The following is an 18409-nucleotide window of genomic DNA, read 5'->3' as shown; positions in this document are numbered from 1 at the left end:
ATGGGGCTCCGTAGTAAAAGGGAGTCTCTATTCTGCATGTTTATCCAGTGGCTGGGAGGGAGCGTGTTGCCATTACAGTTTGGTGGGTGATGTGGCTACCATGACAACGAGGCTGACTCTTTTGTCGTCAAGTGTCAGTTTTGCAACCCAAACTCTGGTTTGACGGTACATACTGCACGTAAAATACATATCAACACCATCACCCGCACTGCTTATTTCCACCTCCGCAATATTACCAGACTTCGCCCTTCCCTCACCCCCCGCACCACTGCTATTCTTGTCCACAGTCTTGTCACATCCCGCCTTGATTACTGCAACGCTCTCCTCTTCGGCCTACCTCAAAAGTCCCTTCATAAAATCCAGCTGGTCCAAAACGCCTCTGCTCGCATCATCACAAAAACATCTTCCCAGCAGCACATCACCCCCGTTCTCCAACAGCTTCACTGGCTCCCTGTTCAACATCGCATCAATTACAAACTGCTTCTATATACATATATGGCCATCCACAACCTGGCCCCTCCTTACCTATCCGACCTTCTCCAGGTGCATATCCCCTCTCGCTCCCTCAGATCCTCGTCCTCCCTCCGCCTGTCAGTGCCCCCTGCCCGACTGAGCACCATGGGAGCCAGAGCCTTCAGTCACGCTGCTCCAAAGCTCTGGAACAACCTACCTCCGGACCTCCAAAACTGCACACCTCTTTCCACTTTCAAGTCCCGTCTAAAAACACACCTGTTCAGGATTGCCTACAACACATAGCTCTTCCATTTCTTAGCTCTTTCCATGTTTTTATGATTTTATGATTTTATGTCCTGTTTTTATATAATATCTCGTTTACAAATTTTTACATTGTATTTTCTTATTGTCTGTACAGTGTCCTTGGGTGGCATGAAAGGCGCTTTTAAATAAAATGCATTATTATTATTATTATTATAAGACAGCCTTTATTGGCCCATGAGAAAAATCTGAGGGCACACCACAAAACGAAAATACAGAGTCTTAATTACTCAAATAATAATCGTCTCAATGAACTCAAATGAGACTTTGACATTTGGCACTCGAACGCAAAGCTATTCGGGTGTACGAATGGCACACGGGTTAATTCTGCCATCTAGTGGAAGAGCATTTCATTTTTTTGTCAGCCTCTTTCGAGCGATGCCTCGAGACTGGAAGTGACTCGACGTGCAAGTTCTTTGAAATGCTTCGACCGACGAGCCAAAATTCACAACAACTTTTTTTCGCAGATATGCAACACAAATAAAACTTATATCTCGAGGGCCCCACTGTGTTAGTTTTAGACTTGCGCTCGTTCATTCCCCACAGCCCCCCAAGGTCCTGAAAGAGCGCAAGTAGCGCTGAGCCGACGGGCAAGCCAGATTGCAATTACAAGTTTCGCGGGACTTGATGAAACCCGGAAGGCGTTTTCGGACAACTTTTACATCGGCGTGGTATTTGTGCCCTTAGCCAAAGTCAAAAGTCAATTTCTACTTTCTGTTGTTTTGGTAGCGACTCCATCATCCCAGTTCCGAATAGAATCTCTGCATCGCCCGTGGAGCTTTTGCACTCTTCTTTGGCCTTTTGGCCTCACACCACAGACACGATTCCTAGCTATCCTGCCAGCTCACAAAAATAGAGCAATGTAGGTGTTGGGAGAGTCACTTTTTACATATAATCATAACGCATCCAGCTTTTTTTTTGTTTTGTTTTGTTTTAATTCACATCCCTCATCTTGATGCCCTCACTCAGTATGTTCATATCCTTGACACCACCCGTCACATGCTACGACAAAGGAATGAAAAGGAACATCTCTGGTATTTACTTTTCTACAAGCAGCCAGTAACGATGCAGCAAGCCCCAGCATCCTCAGTGAAAAGCTGCCAACGAATGATGTAGCACCATGACCGACGTTAAAATATCAATCAAAAATGAGCGAGTGGTTTCATTCCGAAAAAGATTTTGTCCGCTACCGCAACATTAAAACTACACTTAATTATAGTGTGGGAAAATGAATACACTTTTTTCAAGATTTTTTGATTAAAATGTACCTAAACGAATGCTTTTAAACAAAAGCAAACATTTCTGAAAGATTAAAGCCAATGTCTTGAACGTAAAAGTTAAATACAACCGAACTGTCACGATGGCAGCGCTTCTTTTGTGCCCACTTGAGTGAGCCAACACCGACGAAGCCGATTCAACTCTTTGCCGAAGGCTTGGCATTAAATCGATATAGTTGTGTCTCCGAAGTCCGTTCGCCCTCGGAAACGAGCAAGCGGGGCGACACGAGCGTGTAGAGATGGAGCGACGTCAACGGGGTAAGATTGTGGATGAAAGGGTCAAGGCGAGTAGCCAGAACACAAATCACAACTTCACTTGGATTGGGGGAGTGCGGTGGGGGGAGGGGGGGGGGGCGATTACAAGCGAGCAAACACGATGGAGAGCGTGTCATGATGAGCGGGATCTGGCTGATGGCTTTCGTGTGGTTGGGAAAGAGTAACGTGAGGAAAAAGATGCTCATGAAAAATGGTCAATACAGGGATGAGATACGCTAACCTTGGATTGAAATGCAGTACTGGCTGTTGGTGTCATTTCTATTGTCAATTGTTTCATCATGCAAAGGTTGACCGGAAGCTCTGTTATGCTCTCAAGTGGCATAAAAGAAAAAAAAAAAACCCCCAATGATGTCACAGCATAGCTGAACACGCCTCGAACTTTGCTGATCGTGCCTCGCGCAATGATAAGAGATGATGTCTCGTCTATTGTCCTCAGAGTCCTTTCGACTCAATGATAACATTTCATATGCAGTTTGTTGGGGAATTTTGGTGTTAGAAGAAGAAGGTCGGCACCGCCTCACTTGCCTACCCTGACCGACAGAGCCACTCTTTCCTTATTTTTAACTGCCGGTTGAATAGAAAGGATAATATAGTGAAATAGATTGGCTATATGAAAAAGTCATCAATCTACCCCAAGCAGGTTTTGTCCTGTTTCAATGAAGAATCCCCCCCCCACCCCCCTTTTTTTTTTGGGGATCAGTTTTGGTCAACGTCGTCCGTCACTTTTTTGTTTTCAGTGACAACATTCCGCACGTTCTGCCTGCTGTTGAATCGTACGGCGGGTTTGGTGATGCTGATTAGAAAGCGGACGCCGCTCCAATTCATCACATCCCATTTGCCGCCTCCCATCCCGCCATCCCGTCGCCAAATGGACAGGCCTGTCAGCGGGATTGAGGCCTGGGCGAATACGTGCGCGTCCGTGCCGCCTTCGGTGCAGCCATAATTACCTCTGTCTGAGGGTAACCAACAGTGGCGGATCTCATTATGCCACGATATGGGTCGCGTCTGCATATACAGGCGCAAATACACACGCTCATTTGCATTTGAATGGGGAGTTTTTCACACGCGCGCGCGAGAAGGCGCGCGCCCGTCTATCCGAGCCGCCCACGTGCGCACGCAAACACGGCATTTACATATAAAAGCGTTAATGTGCGACACACAAGTGACGTGGCGCGCGCACACCCGGCAGCCTATTTGTACGAGCACATACGGGCTACTCATAAATTTAGACACTTCTGTCAGAAGGCCCTCGCCAGCAGACGGGGATATGAACCCAATATAGCAGATAGAGATAAGCCGGTGACTCTGGAAGCAGAACTAATATTATTTGCACGGTGTCGAACGTTTATCAGGCGCCGCCTGCAAAGTGATGGTTCTGTGTCACTTTTGTTTAATAATGATGTGCCAATTGTAATATGCCTGCTGGCTGGAAACCCATTACAGTTCAAAAGATTATCCAAATACAATCTAATTTGGAATATTGCATTCTGACAGCCTGTGACTAGAGGAGGTGGGATGGTTATGCCATATTTTCTTTCCTTAAAAAAAAAATAAAAATCCCAATTAACATTGATGCTCGACAAAGAGATGGCCGCCGCAAACGTGTTTGACTATTGTCAAAGCTCTTGTTGGTTTCAGACAAAGAAAGAAACTTTTTGCTTCATGCGAACTTTGGACTTGGTAAGCGTCACGCTTGGTTTGACATCCAATTGGCAAAGAGAGATCATCCATCGATGGTTTGAAGAAAAAAAAAAAAAGAAAAATGTTGAATTGCTTCCACACTCATCATTCTTATCGGGAACAACAAGTTGCCCCGTGGAGTCTCATCAGCCTCCTAGGGCATGATAATGAGCTAATATGCAAATGAGGCTAGGCTCACTCATATGCAACTTGAAAATGTAAATACTTAATGGTAATTACCTCATAGTTTCCTGTCATTGTCATGGCTAAATCAATTTAATGGATCCTAATCGTGGTCTTAAAGGGGATGTATCTAATTTAAAAAAAACAAAAACCCTCATCTTTGGATTTGCTTTTATTTTATTTGTGTCCAGCATGAATTCACACACATTTAAGAGCGAATGTATCACTTTGACGCTACATACAAATATATCAGGGAGACCAACGGGCATCATGAAGTGCCATGAAGTCATCAGTCATCTAGTCCAAAATCAGCTGGCGGGAGGCTCCAGTCGACATTTCATTCGACTTTGTAACGTGTTCAAGCGCAAAGTGAAAATGAAGCGCGTGTACAGAAGCGTTCCGAGCTATAAATATCGGTGATGTCGCTTTCCTAATGAGGCTGATCAAACTGGGTGTTGTCAACCCGACTGCATCGCCATTCATCTTCACAGCTTCATCACACACGGACTCAATCAAAGGCGTATTGGTCATAGAACGAACGAGTGATCAAGAAACGTCATCATGCCACGCTGGCCGCACACACGTCAGGTGAGTTTACACCGCCAGCAGGTACTTAAAGGTTTATAATTGATAACTGATTTCATTTTTTTTTTTTTTTTTTTTTTTTGCGCTACCCAAAGTCTCCTCCGAGCCAGACAGGCCCGCCAATCCACCAAGTAGCCAATCTCAGACTTCTCCTCCCACAACAGCGTGCGCCTCGCGGTGCTTTGCAAGTCGACGGAGCGTATCGGCCTCCATCCTCACAGGAAAGCCTCCCTGCGCCTCCACGTTCCGAGCGCATTACGCACTTGCATACACTTGGTAATAAAGCCAGCCTGCTCAAATCAGGCATGAAAACATGCGCGCAGAGTGCAAAAGGAGCATGCTGAGAAGCTAAAATTGCCTTGGCGATGACATGTGGACGCGGGTAGCATGCGGATAGGGTCGTTTGCAGTGCACTATTGTGCTGCAATACACCGGAAGCTTTTTTTAAGTTTTGTTTTTCTTTGTAGCTCTCTCGTCAAATCGGAGAAAGAGTGCCCAATCTACTATACCTGTTCCACAGCAACCACAAACACATTGTTGCACTCAGCGCTTTTCGTAGTTCATTCGTGCAACAGCCAGACCAACTCCCATTTCCAAGATGGCCGCGCTCATTAAACGAGGCTCCACCTCCCACCAACAATCATGCCAAAAGCGAGCTCCTTCCATCACAGCCATTTTTCAAACCATTTGTCCCCGTTAGGGTCAGAGGTGAGCAGTGGGGTACACCATGGCCTGAATGCGAGCCCACTGCAGATTCTACATGATGTCAGCCGAAATAGTCGCCAGCTCGGCGACAAGACATTTGGCAAGTCGTAGTTATTCTCAAGGTCTTCTACGTCAGACTCGGAGGTCCCCGGAAATGAGCGCCACCATACACCTCGTACTTGCAATCAAAACACAAATGCGCCGGTACAATATACATCTAAGCTCAAATTGATATGTGTGCGTGTCAGCAGATAACACCAACACTGTCGATCTGCTGAACTCGTATTTGCCTCAATAAAAGTCCTCCCGTCGGGGGACTCCTCATAAATCTTGACACCTGTCTGCTGGATGGCCCGCTTGGATTGGCGCGTGCATGCGAAAGCGGTGACAGCCCGCGTGGCCTTGAGGTGGCTCTTTCACCAGCCCCAGATGAGTCACATTCATATGCAAACGCACATGTGTTTGTCAGGTTATTTTCCTTTTGTTCTTTTCATGCAGTGGCGAGATTGATTTCTTTCACTTTCGGCCTTTCTGGAAGATTCCAAGTGCTAGGTTTTATTCTCACGTTATCAGGCTCCATTTCATTTGAAGCCTATCCAGCAAAGAAGCCATTTGTGCATGCGCGTGATTGATGTTTTGGATGGCCTTGTGATTGTGGAGGGTAATTCACCGTGGACCTGAGCAACACGAGGAGCAGATGATGCGCACGATAAGAAGGCGATGCGTTTCAGAAAAGTTTCGAAACCAAACTATGTTTTTTCTATTTTTTGTGTGTCTGAGCAGGCGGCTCACACAAAACATTTGCTTCTTCTCACGCACTGAAGGACGCGAAATGAGACAGAATTTTGGTGAGGCCAGTGCTGTAACATTTCTGACAAACCTCGTATATAACAACGCATGCACAAACTGCTCAAATGGACTACGACGGCATCATGGAAAATAAAGGTGGCGAAAAGACGCTAATGCTCAGTTTAGAGTCGTTGTCGAACTGCACTGACGCGCACTTGACGGCGTTTTCTGATAGCCTGATTCGCTCACGTAACTCAGCACACGCTTCAGCTTCACATGGTGTCAACAAACGCCCTGTAAATATTTGAGCGCTTACTGAAAAAGGCATGAAATATGCAGACTGTCATAGGTGCCAAATGAAAAGACAACACGTCGTGCAAATCGAAACACGGACGGGCAGAATTATAATATTATAATTGCTGCGCATGTGTTGTAGCTACAGTTGTTCACCTTCACTGCATATTTGTCAGTGGCACACGACGTATTACTTGTAAGCCGCAAAAGGCGGGATGAGGCTGTTTCCAAGATGCCCCGGTGAGAGGAGGGCAAAACAAAACCTCACACATCCACGCGACCAGCTGTGCTCTAATCGAATAAAATTGAAAAAAGCATTTCCATGGTTACAAGTCCAGCAAGGTCAGATACAGGACGTTTGATTGGCTGTCATATAATTGCACTTGCCTTTTAAGAGAACGTGCAAATAGGATCCACCCCCCACCCCCACCCCCATCTCCCCCATTGCGAAGCCCAATCATTTCAGCCGCCTATTACTTCCTTTATTCGGCAGCTCGGGAGACTTATTGCACGCGGTGATAAATTATGCATTGTGCTCATCTGGTATCTTAAAAATAACCTGTGCATCAAGTCACAGCCGCCCATAAAGCCTCCGTCAATAACTTGCGAGCATCATTTTAATTAGCTGTGAAAAGCCTTTCATTTATTGGCTCGTCAAGCGTCTACCACAGCCACAATAGGTTTGATGACTGAGGAGACGAAATGTTTCTCCCCCCCCCCCCCCTCCCCCCTCCCCTCCTCCCTTCCAGTCTAATCCTTTTCAGGACAGGAGAAAGACTGGCGGCGATCCCAGCATGCACTTTTGACAAGCTGGCACTTGAATCGAGGTTGTTTATATTGAAAAGATTTTTTAAAAGTGATTCAGTTTTACACTCCAACATAAATTCCTTCTCCACACAAATCGTAACTTGCAGTAGCATCCGGCTGTTTTACATTCCCTCCCTATAAACGGACGCGCGAATATCAGCAAACAGCCCATCATGTTGCCAGTTTATCTTTAATGCTCTTAAATGGCTCACAAACACTTTTTTAACGGCCCAATTAAAAGCTGGCTTTGGTCATTCTTAAAGGCAGGCGCTGGCCCGCGCTCCGCCGTGCATTTTGACACTTAAAACGTCTGCTTTGAATGCGGCGCCGGGTTCGCGGGGTCGCCGGAGCCGTCGCCGGGTGCGTCGCGTCACGCCGAGCGTCAGATAATGGGGCGCTCGCGTGAATAATGCATGCCGTGTTGACAAGCTCAGCGAAACGCACAGAGTCGAAATATTCTATATTCGTCGAATAAAATAGCACTTTGGGAACTAATGGCCCATCGGGTGTCACATCGTATGATGAAGAGCGCGCATACGTTGAAACCGACTGATGCGCTGCGCGGTTCATTATTGCGCATGATAGGCTAGGAAGGCTTTTCTTAAAAAAAATACAAATAAAATTAAAGTAATGTCCATGTGCCTCTTTACTTGTCAGGAAAGTCTATTTTTGAGAACATTGTAAGGATGCGTAATGGTCACTATAATTAGATTTCCAGACGGGTGTTTGTCTGCAGGGGTTTTCTATTTATATAATAAAAAAGGAAGCTGTCATCAGACTACTTTTCAAGTTGTGGACAGTTAAAGTATTAATAGCAGTGAAAAGTGTTTCACTGTCACTCCTATTGATCATTACCATAGAGAAGTACCCTGCAGGCATTGCATTGAAAAAGTCCCCAAAGTAAAGCTACCATGAAGTTTCACTGAGAGGCCTTGTGCGACAATCTCATCAATACATTTGAGTGAAACTCCAAAAGCAAAAAAAAGTTTTTATTTTGTGGTTTTGATCAATATTGCGGTTCCATCTTCAAATTGGTACAGTTGTGACCTGCTATTAAAATTGGTCCAAGAGACTTCCATAGCAAGCTTCCCACTTTTCGGGAACAATAATAATATCCACTATTTAAAACAAAACAAAAAACATTTGAACACAAACCCGATTCCCAGCTGCGCATGTCACTCTGCCATCACATTAAGATCCTATCCTCATGATATACTGTTTAAAGGAAATTTCTGCCGCAGGGAAACATGGCGTACACGTCCCGTTCCACGTGTTAGATACTCAAACACGCTCGCTAAAACCTGCTTTCATGAAGACCCCCCAGGCATGACTCCATTCCATCTCTCCCCCCCGCCCCCAGCCCGCAAGAGGACACATTTCATCATCCACCTGCTGATTAGCGTTTCGACTTCCCGAATTCCCTATGCAGATGTACTGTATCCGCCTATCCTGGGAACGACATACTGTACACACGCCTGACGTAATCCTGCTAAGCACGAGGCTCCATTTCTCTGGATGGATACTTCCATTTTCCAGCATGGCTGCCGCACACGACTCATCGCTCGCATCTCAGACAGGCTGACCCAGTTCTGTTCCTTTACCGGCAACAGACTGTTGCCTAGAGGGGAGGCGGGCCGCAACATAAGGCTGCTGCAGAGCCCACTGGTTCAGAGGTCCTTCTCAGCGGGCTCTTTTTCCCCCGCCGTCTCCCCCTCGAGTCATTACGGAGGCTACGAGTAGTTGGGGGGGGGGGGGGCGATGGATGGCTACAGGGCCGACGAGGCGCTTCCACTTGTCTGATCGTTCAAGGTCGCAGTGAGCAGATCGATACGGTGATGTATTGGCAAGTGGGGAGCTTGTGTGTGTGTGTGTGTGTGTGTGCGCACACGCGCTGACCTGCCCAGGGTCACGCACGCACGCACACACACACACACACGCGCTTACTGTAAGTGCACTTCTTTTTTCTGACGCTAGATGTCAGTAGAATGCAGCGAGGGGTGAGCGAGTGCGTCATCAGTCTGAGCGCCTTTGTTTGCGGCAAGCCGGCCCTCACAGTGGGATAGCAACGTTTGCGGTGCTTTTTCTGATGTGAAAACGTCAAAAATGTTGATGATTCTCCTCTAAGCGAATGCAACACAGGGGAATCGAAACTATAAATAAACAAGTAACACCACATGCAGCAGTGGTGGGACGTAAAGTACAAATACAGTACTTTGTTACGGCACCTAATGTTTCAGGTGCTTGTGTCTATATTTTCCTGACGATGGACATCTATCTGTACATTCTACGCTTTCATTTAAAATCGGCTTGTGTCATTCTTCTTGACCTCCGCAGATCTAATCTATCAATAACTATGTCTCTTGCTTGATTGATTGAGCCCTTGTGCTTTTGTACAGAAAAAGCAGGATGGAACCTGAAGAGCCAGGGAATTATTTTCTATTTTTTTTCCCCAAAAGTTCAACCAGACAGCCGACGTGTTGACGGGCGTTTAGGGCTGTCGCGGATGTTTTAGAGCGCCTCATTGTCACGCTGTGCAAAAGCACCACGCCGATCTGGTGGAACATATTGCAGCCAACGAAGGCTTTAAATGGATTTTATTTTGAAACAAGTTGTCTTGTGTAGGCCATAGAAAGATGTGTTTGATTGGCAGTTGACAGCTGATCGGGGCGTGGTTTCAGCGCAAGCAGTGGACACGCCCACAGGGTTTTAGAACATGCTTTTGAAGTCTCATTTTACTTACTTGGTGTTTTTTTTGTCATCAATTTTGCAGGGTTGCGGTTTATACTTAAGTATCGGATGTGAGTAATCTTGCCACTGCTAGGATCTGATATCCAAACTTTTCTTTTCAAAATCAGAAATGTTGATTGCATTCGACTCAAACGCAATAACGGGAATCCAAACCGCACCCCATAAATATGCATACACCACCCGTATAGAGAGTAAAAACACATTCGTCAGTTCATATGAAATGCACTCTTCTTATGAAAGGTAAAGCGCCCTCAGCACTGTATGCTTGGATACTACTAAATATTAACGTTCCGTTGTCATATTTATCGTTCCAGGCGTCTTTGCTTTGAAGCAACAACGGCATCCATATTTCAAAACAATAACATATAGCGTGTTTATGCATTAGCCGTCCCCCCCATAAAGCGCTATCAAAGACTGCATGCGGCTAAGTGTCCTGTCGATATGAAACTTTCATTTAAAGGCGCCACATTCTGTCACATTGCCTTATGTCAGATTCTCACACGCTGCGGTTGTAACAGTCTTTCCATGTCATCCAATCACCGCAATGTAGAGAATGGCCTTGTTGAGGTACAGACGCATTATCATATGAGAAATGGCATTCATCATGGCTGTAATTAGATAGCTGACTGTGTCTCATCCAAAAAGACATTAACGTATCCTGGTGTAATATTATCACGTGGATATATTCTTTCGCTCCACCTAATCTAATTCGCCCCGCCTAATAGGTCATAATTAATTGTTCCCCTATTAATCGAGTGATGTCAGAGCGACATGCCTCTGGGGAAATGAATGATGTCGGTTTCCAGGAATGTTGGCTTCCAGTGTCACGGTACCTTCGGGATGAACAGAAACAACCTCCGGTTTGTGTTTTTGTCTGAGGCGCGCGTGGCCCGCTTGTCAAAATCTCATCAAGCTCATCGGCCAGCGACGCTCAGCTTGATCACTTGAAAGCGCGACCGCGTGATTACCACCGATTAGCTCGGGTCAAAAGGTTCAAACATTATGGAGGAGGATATTACGCTGCGGTGAGACATGAATATTTAACCGTCTCATTCTCGCTCTTTGGCTAACCGAAGCCAGACGAGATGATGATGAGCCTCGCGGAAAAGGCTAACGACTGGAGATCGATTGGAGTGGATGGCTCGATGACACGGATGGGCAGTCTCGTTCATGTAACGCGCGGTGGATGGAGGGCAGGGGTGAGCCGGCCAATCAAATTCGAGTGGGGCGCTCGAGACATGTGACTCTTGGGCGCTTTCGTTTCAAGATGAGAACGGACCGAGAATCAACATTACGGATGATCAGATCATCAAATGATCACATATTACTCCTTTAATCGATATTTTACGATGGATTTAGAGACGCTGACTGACCCTAATCTGAACGTGTAGGGGGGGAGAAGGACGGACTGTACTTTTAACTTGCATTGAGGGACTTTTTTTTGCCACTTGTGAAAACCATCAGCAGACACGACACTGGCATACGATTCGCAACCTTTTACCGCGGCGACATATCAACACCCTCCAGATTTATGAGGTAAATGTGTGAGCGTTGGACTCCACGTTTGGCGGAGGCGCCAAAAACGTAGGAGACATTGCGAGTCAAATTGTTTTACTTCATGCGCGCAGCTTGGATCGAAGACCAGCGCGCCTGTTCTCTCCAGAAGTTTCCGAATGACTTGTGTGACGACAGTTATTGGCTTAACGCCGCCTCATTGAGCTATTCATCACATGTGAACACAATAGCCCCCCCGCCAACCCCCGATTCCTCGACCTCCATTGACTTAACAGATTCACGGGAAGAAACAAAGCAAATATGTTCCCATCTGGCTGGAGAATGCAAAGTCAGTTCTCTTTTTGCTCTTCTGGTTTGTTTCAGTGCATGAAGCGATTGGTGTTACAGAACAGACTTGCCACATCATTACAGAAGGCGCACTTGCCAAATCGAATGAAATCCCATCAGTCCAAAGCCACCGATTCCTTTGTCTCTACGAAAACAACTACGCTCAGTTTTCATCGACGCTGTCATCAATTGAACATATCTTATCATGTTCTAAAATCACCTTGCTATTATATTGCTCGCGTTCTCGAGCCATCGGTTTTTGTCAAGAACTTAACCTCATTTGGGTTCCAAATGAAGTGCAGCCTATCCCATCTGACTGGGTTATAATAGTTTTGGACTTTTCATTATAGATAGTTTTGATTTCTTTTTGATTTTTGTCGATCTACTGTACGTCCCAACCCTCAACTATGGTCACGAGCTGTGGGTCGTGACGGAAAGAACGAGATCCCGGATACAAGCGGCCGAAATTAGTTTTCTCCGCAGGGTGTCCGGGCTCTCCCTTAGAGATAAGGTGAGAAGCTCGGTCATCCGGGAGGGGCTCGGAGTAGAGCCGCTTCTCCTCCACATCGAGAGGAGCCAGATGAGGTGGCTCGGGCATCTAATTAGGATGCCTCCTGGGCGCCTCCCTGGTGAGGTGTTCCGGGCATGTCCCACTGGCAGGAGACCCCGGGGACGACCCAGGACACGCTGCAGAGACTATGTCACCCAGCTGGCCTGGGAACGCCTCGGGATATGCCGGGAAGAGCTGGAAGAAGTGGCTGGGGAGAGGGAAGTCTGGGTTTGAATTAGTTTTAGTATTAGTTTTAGCGAGCTGTCGTGAACGACAGTAACCTTGGTCACCAGTCACGGAAAAATCAACCTGTATTAGCATTCTAATAGCAGCGTGTTAGCTCTAGCCCTCCTATTGGATCTCATTAGAATGTGCAGTTGTACCTAATAAAGTGTCCAGGGAGTGTACAGCGAGCGCTGTTCAAGACGGGTTCGGTCTCTTATTCTCACTTCTGGCAAAGCGCCGCATGTCGGCCCGCGCCAACAAGCCAAAACAAATACCGATGAGCCGTGGGAGAGTCCACGCTTGCTGCTTCTGCGTGTGCATTAACCTGGTTAAAACCACCTCAGAGACATCCACGAGGACCTACAGTATTGGCTCGTTTATGTTTCATGTGAAGTACTTTCAATCACCTTGTTTTCCAAATGTGCTACACAAATACATTTGCCTTGCTTACACACAAACACCGATGCATATTTTAACCACCTTGCAAGTGTTGGCGCGCTCGCTTGACAACCATCTGCCCCTTTGTTTCACACAGCATTACAACCGCTGCCAGAGACTGCGTGCATCTGTGTGTGCGTGTGTGTGCGCGTGTGTTTGTGTGCGTGTGCGTGTGCGTGTGTGTGTGTGTGTGTGTGTGTGTGTGTGTGCATCTGCAAGTCCGTGAGTGTGTTATCACTGGCGGGCACACACGCTTCTATATCCAGAGTGTGCGCTGGCTGCCAAGTGTCCATTTGGTTGGGGAGTTTTTGCCAAGGTGAGGTGGAGGTCAATGTTGCACAGCTGAATCATTGAGCAGCACTGAGATGAGATGCTGCCAAGCCTGGCAAGTGACTACACAGCACCATGTCATCATGTGCGGATGAGATATACCAATTCTCAAAACAGGATTGAGGGGACTATTTTATATCACGACAGTATAGTAAATCATAGCCTCACGTTCTTCCAGTCAGTATACAGGTGGACCTAATGAAGTGCCAACAGAGTGCAAAAGGTCTTTTTTCACATCCAGTTGGCGGTCAACCTTTTTTTTTTTTTTCCCCCCCCTGCACGGGGCAAAAAATGCTCAGTCCCCACTGTGCGTTTCTGCTTTCATTTTTGGATCGAATCAATAATGGATGGAACTCCCACCGCTTTGCACCCGGGGATGGCTTGGAGCGGGGCGGGGAAAAAAAAAAATCTTGGAAAAGCGGCTGAAATTCTGCCGCCGTCGCGTTTGACCGCCAATTAGCGGCGATGTTTGACAGTCGCGTGCTGCTCGGGACTGTTTGGAGGCCGGAGAGAAAGACGCACACATGAGCATGGTGGCAGGCACCACCGGGGACCCTCTGACCTACTCTCCGAACCACTTTATTGATCTGCGGGCCAAAGATGTGAGCCCCTATTGAGGTCATCATTAATGATTTAACCCATCTAGAAAATGTCAAATGTGGCTTGGGAGCATAAACATGAACACGTCAGATGTTATGGACTCATAAACATGTGAGAGCTTTGAAGGAATTCTCCGCGCATCTTATGTATGAATCATACATGTGCGAGGAGAAGAGACCGAGTACGGAGGCGGCTTCGCCATCGAGTGAAGCAATCATTTCATCACAATTTAGCTCAGATGCTGTCACTCACTTTGCGCAGGACTCCCACTGAGACATATATGTTATTCTGAATAATCTTCCACTTGGCCCCATCGCTCTCCCTCACTCTACCCCTGCCACTGCCAATCAATAAGGCCATAGAAGAACCGTGCGTGCGTGTCATATTCGGTCGACACCGATGTCATGCTTTTAGACTATAGTGGAGTTTTCTGATAAATATTCGAGCAAACATACTCACACATACATACATATATATATACACACACATACTGTATACAGTATCTCTCTCTCTCTCTCTCTCTCTCTATAAAAAAAAAAATATATATATATATATATACTCTATATATATATGATGCATTAGGTATTCCACCTGAACTCCCACTCATGCACGGCATCCCACAGGGACGGATCGAATGCACTCTGCGTCATGAAATCACTCTGCATTTGCAGCCCCCCCATGTGTTACTTTGTGCGTGTGTAACGGACACAAATGCATTAAAAAACCTCGACGTCGGCTCAAGCACTCCTCCGTGGCCCTCCGCAGGGTCTGGGAATGTCACGCTAACCTCCGCGCTTATTTTCTTACTGGACCACCGTTCGCCATAGTCGATGTGTTAAAAATCAGGGGGTTAGGTCTCGTTCTAGGTCCGGCACAGAGGTTCATTCACATATCGGGAGGTGAGGATTTACGACACGGTCGAGAGCTGCGAGCAGGGGATGTAAATTGGACTTTATGAGAGGAATTCTGTCAGCTCTTAAAACGCAAGATTTCCACTGAAGGAGCGGGACCACCGCAACTTCATGAATAACAGTGGTGTGTGGATTTCATCGAAATATTCTTCCATGAACGATACACGCTGGGGCGGACTGAGGTGGGCAGCCAAAAAGTGTACTCAAGTACCATTACTTGAGATGGCTCAAGTAAAAGTCAAAAAGTAGTCTTTCCGAATCATCGAGTAAGTACTCAGCGAAAAAAGCTACTCGAGCAATGCGTAACTGTGAGGAAGTTTGATTTACGTCCACCGATCATTACAATCATTACCAAGATTCTCTCGTCTATTTTCTCAAGTTCAAAGTGAAATTCTTGTCGATTGAAATGTCGCCTTTTTAAAGCAGACGCCGACGATGCATGCTAAAGACGGTGTGGGGCGTCGGATTGGTGAAAAGGAGTCATTTGAAAAGCTTCATTCAGACTTCATTAACTACTGTATGAATACTTACCCCCCCCCCCCCTCCCATGACGTTGCATAAATAATAAATCATCATAGCCTAAAGGCACCCCCGGTAAAGTTTTCGACAGCTCGCAGCACTGTTGAGTGATGCTTTTGCCCAATAATCCCCTGTTTACTTTATCACGCATGCTCACGAATGCGAGGCTTTGTGTCACTGTCGGGCTGTGCCACAGAGACTCTGTTGGTGGCGGCGATATGCAAAAGAGGCAGCGGCAGGAGCAAAACGGATGCTCAGACAAATACATACGGGAAGTCGTCACGGGCCGGCAAATTGGGAGCCGCGATAACGGCCGCCGAGGCCAACGTGAAGCTCCGTCTACATGAACGAGTCAAAACTTTTCACGTGTAGACAACAATGTTATCGAAGCAATCTTTGCTTGCACCGTCCTGCAAAGGGGACGGGCGGAGCGCTCATCGGCATGTACGAAAGACACCGTATGTGAAAAAAAAAAAATCCAATAATGCAACTTTACGGCAAGCACAAGCAGTCAACGTGGCGTTTGATCGTTGTTGTGATCGTGACAGACTTGCCCCAACACCTCACACACTTGCTCCGGTGTTTACAGACGACTAAATGTTTTGCGTTCCAGGCTTCAAAGTGCCACTGTCACGTAAACCGTTAAAACAACGGTTTTAAAAGCATTTTGGGAAATGGCCTGTTGAAAACCGCTCCTAGACGGAGAACAAGGGTGTCTGACTGGAGGCCCCGGGGCCAAATGCGGCCCACCGAATGTTTTTAGCGACGGATATATGAAATGTCGCTGAATTTATCTTTACGAGTTTCCCTGGACCACTGTCAGAATGGCTTGCAACTATTTTCCACGACTTATGATTTCAACTTGAAATCGATCAAAAAATCGGTGTGGAATGACAATCAAATGCACGGCCAATTGCGTATATGCAACAAATTGATACTGCCTTTAAAACGATAACATGAACGATAGCTGACACTATCAGATAGCCGTTTTTTTGGGGGGGGGGGGGCGGTGGTTTTTCAATTGAGGCTTTAGTTTGCTTTCGTATGGCTCACTTCACAGCTCACCGACTTATTGTTCCATCCGTGCACGTTTTGAAGGGCATAACTTTTGAGACCAAGCACGGAGGAGCTGAGAGCAGCACCTTTCCTCCAAGCATGCCGGATCGCTAACTGAACACTGACCGCACATCCCTGCAGTTAATTATGTTACCGATCCATACCACAGAGAAGAAAGGATCGTGCATCATTTTATCACCGACCGCCTACGGGAATGTTCTCGCGTGTGCGCCATTAGCCCAAAGTAACGAGTCCACGTATGAGTCATGAGCGCACACGGGTCCTCTTCTGTTCTCTGCGTATGTTTGCAAATTCTCGATCGATACTCCGAATGGATGGTCCCGTTCCGCAGGTCGGGCAAATTGCACCTACATTCAGACGTACGCGAGCGGGCTGAGATCGCATGACGCGACAATAAGTGCGACGCATCCATGTGCGATGCCACCGCACGGGGTGTAAATCCAAAAGAGGCTGGCCGTAGTTTGAGCCACGACATCAGTGCCTTTAAACACCTCCGTCGTCATTGTGCGGCACCGGCGTTTATTTAAATGGATTTCGCCCGCTTGGCCTGTAAAGAGAGCGGCATGAAACACGGAGAAGCCTTGTGAATTAGCGGCAATGAAGCGGCCACGGCGCTCCGTCTAGGCGGGCCAAACTCGGGGCCGCCGAATCCCCGAGCTTGTCTCCCAACAACCGACTGAATTCCAGCTAATTGTCTCTCCTTGTCATGCCGCTTTACTCAAGCCTCACCACTTTCTCTTGCCATAATGGATTCAGGGGCCCGGCAAGCCACGTTTGATTGATTTCTCTGCCTGACCATCGAGTGGAAGGACTCCTGGCTGCGTGCCAGCTGTACAGTGGGGCGTCCCTGCCGCGCGCGAGCCTGTGTGTGCGTGTGCACAAAGATGGCGGCACTATAGCATAACCGCTGCGCTCCGCGTTGACGGCGGGATAACAACGGCGTGCTGCCTGCGGGGTGTCGTTAACATTTAGCAACAGCCCCAGCATCAGCATCGGCCATACCGACTGACTGGGCCCTGTTTAGGTGTCTTTAATTAACCTTTAGGACAGAGCTCGATGCAACAGAAAGTGGAGGCATATCGATATTAGAAGGCAGAGATAGAGAAAAAACAATAAGAGTTTGGACAACTGTTGTCCCTTGTATTGGCTCCTCAACTTAAAGATGTAAGTCAAAACCAGTTAGCAAATTGTTTTGGAGCAGCTCGCGTGCTTTGTTGTGCTAGCTTACGTTGGTGTCATGATTGTGAGCAGCTCCCACTTAAATGATTGCTATCCCCCTAAAACAAATACAACAAGTTTTTTTTTTTAGTGTATGAGCTATCGTCTCTACGATTCAGAAAGTCTATTTCGGAAAAAGTCGGCTTGATTCAATGAGTTCTCTCGGGCGCGACTCGGCGCAAGGGGTCGGTTTTATGTGTGACGGCGCTCAGCAATCTTCATGACAAATGTGAAAGGGGGCGGGGCGGAGGGAGGGAGGGAGGGATGCCAATCGCCTCAGTTAAGATGATCCAAGAGGTCAATCAAAGTTCACGGCCGATGAGTCCAACTTGTCTCGTTGGCTCCGGGAGCAGCTTTTCCCCAACGAGCGGCTCAGGAGCCAAGATGGGTGGCGGGTCGATTTTCATTGGGTGGGCCGAGTGTCAAAATAAAAAAGACTTAAGTCAAGTCGCTTTTATTTATGTAGCGCCAATTCACAACAGATGTTATCTCGAGGCATTTTACGCACCGAGTCGGTGGAGAAACAAGCTCCTCGCACCGTCTACATATAGCGGAACCTCGCTTTTCGGATGTCCCAATTT

General features: G+C 47.0%; 1 long non-coding RNA gene across 1 annotated transcript in view; it reads right to left on the bottom strand.

Annotated features, from left to right (window-relative positions):
• Positions 1 to 18409, bottom strand: part of LOC147190490 (uncharacterized) — a 101487-nt gene that overhangs the window by 7663 nt on the left and 75415 nt on the right. The gene's annotated exons all lie outside the window — the stretch shown is intronic.

The sequence above is a fragment of the Hippocampus guttulatus genome, chromosome 18 (assembly GCF_054856545.1).
Source record: "Hippocampus guttulatus isolate MCC_2025c chromosome 18, RoL_Hgut_1.0, whole genome shotgun sequence".
Lineage (NCBI taxonomy): Eukaryota > Metazoa > Chordata > Actinopteri > Syngnathiformes > Syngnathidae > Hippocampus > Hippocampus guttulatus.
This window is presented reverse-complemented; position numbering and strand designations above follow the sequence as displayed.